This window comes from Mus caroli, chromosome 10 (genome assembly GCF_900094665.2).
Source record: "Mus caroli chromosome 10, CAROLI_EIJ_v1.1, whole genome shotgun sequence".
Taxonomy (NCBI): Eukaryota; Metazoa; Chordata; class Mammalia; order Rodentia; family Muridae; genus Mus; species Mus caroli.
In genome coordinates, this window is record NC_034579.1 from 96,655,467 (window position 1) to 96,661,466 (window position 6,000).

Below are 6,000 nucleotides of genomic sequence, written 5' to 3' on the forward strand. Positions count from 1 at the left end.
ATGAGTGTTTTGTTCCCAATTCTAAGAAGGGGCAAAGTGTCTGCACTTTGGTCTTCGTTCTTCTTGAGTTTCATGTGTTTAGCAAATTGTATCTTATATCTTGGGTATCCTAAGTTTCTGGGCTGATATCCACTTATCAGTGAGTACATATTGTGTGAGTTCCTTTGTGATTGGGTTACCTCACTCACTGCTTGTGGACGTTGTACATCGTGGTGCGCACTAGGCTCCGCACCACGATGTACAACGTCCACAAGCAGAGGATGGATGATTGCTTTAATGTGTTCTTAGATGCCCTTGCATTTGTAGCATAGATATTCAGAATTGAGAGTTCCTCTTGGGGGGAGGGTATGGGGGACTTTTGGGATAGCATTGGATATGTAATTGAGGAAAATATGTAATAAAAATATATTTAAAAAAGAATTGGTATATTCTGTTGCTTTTAAACTATTATTTAAAAGAAACACAATAGCTGAACAAATATTCCTCGAAAGCAAATCCTCAATTTGAGTATGTCATTTTAGCTTATCTATGACCTCTTTGCCTTGAGTGGGTTAATTTTAAATTTTTGAGTGGATAACACAATTTCAATTAGATGTTGAGAATCACTTTCCAAGTATGATTCGTGGAAAGCCTATCAGCCCACTACAGCATATTTTCTTTAGAAAACATATCATAGACATTTATTTATTAAGGTAATAAAATTGAGGGAAAACTGCTTGGTACACACTAGGAATTTTATTTCTTCAAGATGGTTAAATGATGAATGAAACTATTTTCATTTAATAGTATTTTCAATAGTTATTTTTCTTGTACATGGAATTGCTATAAATAACAATATAGTGCTGATAGCTGCCCAGAAGTTACTCTTGTTTCATTTTTGGTAGAGTAGTATTTCCTATTTGGGAGTAAACTTATTCCTTATTGAAAATACTTTTCTTACACTATATTCTCATCACAGTTTCACCTCCCTCCTCCCATCCCAGAGCCATCCTACCTTCCCACTGTTCAAACTGCACACCTTCATCCTTTCTCTCTTAAAAAAACAGACAAATAAAAATGACAAATCAGAATTTAAAATATAAAAACAAATAAAAAACCACTAGAAACACATACACACATACACACAAACATTGAAACGCAAAACAGTATAGCATAGATGCAAAAGACAAGTAAGGTTAAAAATGCCCAAACAAAGTGATACGAGACAAAAATAAATAAATCTACAGAAATATTACTGAATTCTTGTCATACTGGCCATCTACTACTGGACATAGTGCCTAACTCTTATTTTTTTTATTGTAAAAGTTTATTGTCAAATCAACGACTTTTCTCCAAAACAAGCATGATTATAGCGTTTACAATCACATACCAGGTGTTCTGTTAACAGTAATGGGCAAGCTGACATATATGGAAGAAAAGTCAATTTGCCAGCAAGAAACCATTCTTTATGCATTTCAGCTGAAATTACAAGATTTTAAGGAATTGGTGCCTAACTCTTAAGTGTGGTGTGTATACCCAGTGATAATCCATTGGTTTTCCCTCTCAGGACTAGGACACTGTTGAACTTGCATTTATGCATCTCTTGTGCATGCTGCCACAGACTATGTAAATGCACATGTGCATCAATCCTTCTGTGTTTCTAAGGCCTTTGTTTCCTTGGTGTCTTCCATCCTTCTGGCTCTTATGATCTTCTGCCTCCTCTTCTGCATAGAACCCTGAGGCCAGAAAGAGGAGTTGACTAAAGATATCTCCCTTAGGACTGAACGTTCCAAAGTCTCTATGTCTGCACATTGCCTAGTTGTTGTTCTCTGTTTTAGTTCCCATCCACTGCAGGAGAAGATTTTCTCATGATGGCTGAACCAGAGAATGATACGTGGGTATACCAGAATGACATTAAGACTCATTTTATTGCTATGTTCTTTCAGCAGAATAATAATTGTTGGTTTTTCTCTAGGTCTATAATTGACCTAGTCTCAGATTTTGGCCAATCAAGTCATGCCAGGCACATGTTCTATTTCTTGGAGTGAGCCTTAAATCTGGTCAGGAAGTGGTTGGTTACTACCATGAATTTTATACCACGATTGCTCCAGCATATCATTCTGTCAGGACATCATTGTAGACCACAGGGTTTGCAGCAGTGTTGACTGTTACCTTTTTCTCCCCTGGCAGCATGCAGTGCACATTCCAGTAGCATAAACAGTGTAGGCAGTAGGGCCAAAGGCTGTAGTTGGGTGCCATCTCACCCTCTCCGTGTTCAATGAGATATGTAAATGTTGTCTTCATTAATAGGATCTTCCTATAAAATTGAGAAGAACAACCAATAGCCTAGACAATAGACTGAGTTATTTGAGGGTTCCTTTGGTGCCCCTTTGGCCAAAAATCTCACCACATGTAACACATTGATGTCACTGTAGTATTTTCTTAAAAGGAAATGTATATATATATATATATATATATATATATATATATATATATATTATTTGATTTATATCAATGTGTGTGTGTGTGTGTGCAGGAAGATGTGCCCATACTAGTATGGGGGGGGTGGGCAGAACACAGGACAACTATTAGGAGTCTTGTCCTGCTACTTTGTGGGATCAAGGGATCCAACTCAGGTCACCAGACCTGTATACAAGAGCCTCTAATCATTGAACTGTATCACAGGACTGAGTGATAGCAGTTTCCACATAGGCATGATAGGATTGAACTCTAAAGACTGTTCTACTTCCTTGTAGAATTCCATATTAAATGTCCTTTGCCAGCTATCTGTGTGTCCCCTCCTTTCAGCTGCTTTGATAACATAAATGCTAGGGCTCATAAATTTCCATCAATTCTCACTGTGTTTAACACCTATGCAAACTTTCCTTGTAAAATCTCTGCCATGTGACACTGTGGTGTGATGAGACCATAGGAACTTTTACACAGACATTTTGTCCCTTTAATTTTCACAATATTTCTTTAAGAGGGACACTATTAAAATTGTCCTCCTATAGATAAGGGCACTGAAGCTTAGAAACATTGTCAACAGTAATCTATGGCTTTCTGTTCATATTTTAGCTTTGAGAGACTTTTGTTTCTTGATTTTCAATTAAAATTAAATTATACAATCTGTTTTTCTCTTTCCTGTCTCTGCCCTCCCCCATCCTCCCCCCATCCTCCACTTCTTGCTCCCTCTCAAATTCAGGACCACTTTTTCTTTAAGTGTTATTGTTACATACACATATGCACAACTATATGAGTACAACCTGATAAGTCCATTTAGTGCTGCTTGTATGTATGTAATTTGATATAGAAAACCAAAGCAAAGGACTTATCCTATCCCTGTAGAAGACTAATTATCCCAGTTTCATGATTCCTTAGTAAATTGTAGTTCTTTGACTAGGGGTGAGGCCCTCTGAGATTTCCCCCTTTCATATTAACCTGCCTACAGGTATTTCCTTGTCCAGGTCTTGTTTAGGCAATCATATTACTGAGTAGTCATGGTTCCCTGTTATTTCTAGGAGAAGCCTTCTCACAGAAGTCTTCCAGATCTCAGGGTTTTATGGACCTTCTTTCTCCATGCCAATTAAATGTCCCTTGTTTGTGGGATCCCCCATGTTCTTTCTACCTTAGTATTCCTCTGTCTACCCTGTCATCCTCCATACTCCCACGTAACCTTCTAACATTTCTCATTTCAGTAGTTACAGATGGCTATGGGCTTCCATCAGAAGAATAGGAACTAGTAACCACAGACAAGAAAGGACTGTGGCATGTGCCTTTCTGGGTCTGGCCTACCTCATACTTCATTATTTCATTTTTTTTTTTTTACAGGTGAATGCTATTCCATTATGTATACGTACCACATTTGCATTATCTACTAGTCAATTGAAGGCCACTTCGGTTGTTTTCATTTCCTATCTACTGTGAATAGAATGGTAATGAACATTGTTAATCAAGTATCTGGGAACAAGATGTTGAGTCCTTTGGTATAGATAACTGATATAGTAAGGTTTTTGTTTGTTTGTTTGGTTGGTTGGTTGGTTTTATTTTTTATTTTATTTTGTTTTATTTTACTTTATTTTATTGCCTTTGAAAATCTCTCTGCACCAATTCCCAGAGTAGCTGCAATATTTTTCAATACCAACAATGGTGAATCAGTTTCCCTTTCTCCTCATCCTCTCCAGCAATGGTTGTCAGTTGTTCTGTTTTTCCTAGACATTCTGACTATGGTGAGATGAAATGCAGGGTTGTTTGATGTGCATTCCCCTAATAGCTAAGGATTATATCCCCTAATAGCTAAGGATTATAAACATTTTGACATGTATATCTTATCTATTTTTATTTATTATTTTGAGAAATTTTTGCTCAAATCCATAACTTATTTTTTAATATTTTCCTTTGTTGTTGTTTTGGCTTGGTTTACTTTGCTTCTCTGTAAGATGTCCAGTCTGTGGGCTTCTTCTTTCGTACAATTTACTTCCTTACCTTTGAAGAGGCTTCTTAGTTTTATAAGATCATGTTTGTCAACTCTGGGTCTTAATTCCGTGAAGTTCTTTTCAGGAAGTCCTTTCCTACACCTGTATCCCATAAGGTATCAAAGGTGATAGATGAGGGCCTAATTTCATTCTTCTACATCCAGTTTTCACAACACCATTTGTTGAAGATGCTATCTGTTGTCCACAGGATATTTTTGACAACTTTGAGCTCTGATGCTCTTTAACTGAGTGATTTCAGACAAGTTATTTTGCATTCCCTACTTCTTCTTGTCCTTGGTGGTACTAGATATTGTAGCCCAACCATGAAGAATCTGTAAAATTTTGATCATCAGCAGAATCAGTATAAATGATACATTGTAGGGTGTGGGGAAAATAACACCTCAATTATCAAGCTCCACAGCTTTGGATTCAAATTCTCTCTTTGACTCCTTGCCAAATGCATTCCTTTCCTTCCTTCCTTCTTTCCTTCCCCCTCCTTCCCTCCCTCCCTCTCTCCCTCCCTCCCCCCTCCCTTCTTCCCTCCCCTCCTTCCTTCTTCCTTTTCTTCCTTTATCTTTCTTTTTTATAGTCATGTTCTCCATTCTCATCTCAATCTTGCAATTTAGAATACATTCATCTCTTATGAACTGGTATATTGACTTTTCAAATTATGTCCCTGTCTTGTGTTGCTTTTCTAAGTCATTGCCCACATGGTTCCAGAATTACAGTTCCAGTTACCTTTAGAGGAAAAAAAAGAGCACATTCTGTATTAAGCCTTCAAGATGTTTCCCAGTCTTGACTTGATTCAACTTATGTGCCTTCAGTTTATCTCTTTACCTCTGTTGAATCATGCCTCCTTTTACATTTCAACAAATCTATTAGCATTGGAGTTCTCTCTCCCCCTCTCCCTCCTCCTTCCTCTCCCTCTACCTCTCCCTTCCTCTCCTCCCCCTCCCTCCCTCGGCCTTTCTAATGCCACCTATGATTACTCTATTTAATTAACTTTTTCTTTTTCAGATATTCTTCAAAGGACATAGTTTATTCATTTTTTTTCTATGAAACTTCACTGTTCTCTTTATCCTTTGTCCCTCAATTGACACTTATTTAGACTTGGCACCAAGTTTGAATATTTAATTTCTTAACATGCTCTGACTTGTTCAACTATGATTTCTCCTCATTTGATACCTTGAGGGAATGCAAACAATAGCAGCAAGCAATTAAAGATGATTTAACTAATGAAAAGCAGTCTGTGTGATTAGGTGAGTTGCTTTAAAATGTTAATCCTTATAACACTCATGGCTTTGAATGTGTTTGCTATTGGGCCATGTAATCACCTATGGGGAAGCTGAACAAAATAAATAAATATCAAGACCATATTTAATTTAAAACAAATGTCTTGTTCATAGTAAATCAGATATGTATCTTCTATATCACAAATATTTATATGAAAACTGTAATGCGGGTTGGGGAGGCAGAAATCCGGACTGAGTAGGGCCACAAGCCTCTTCCAGTCAGAAAAGCACCAAGGTAGCTAGGGCGCAGGGTC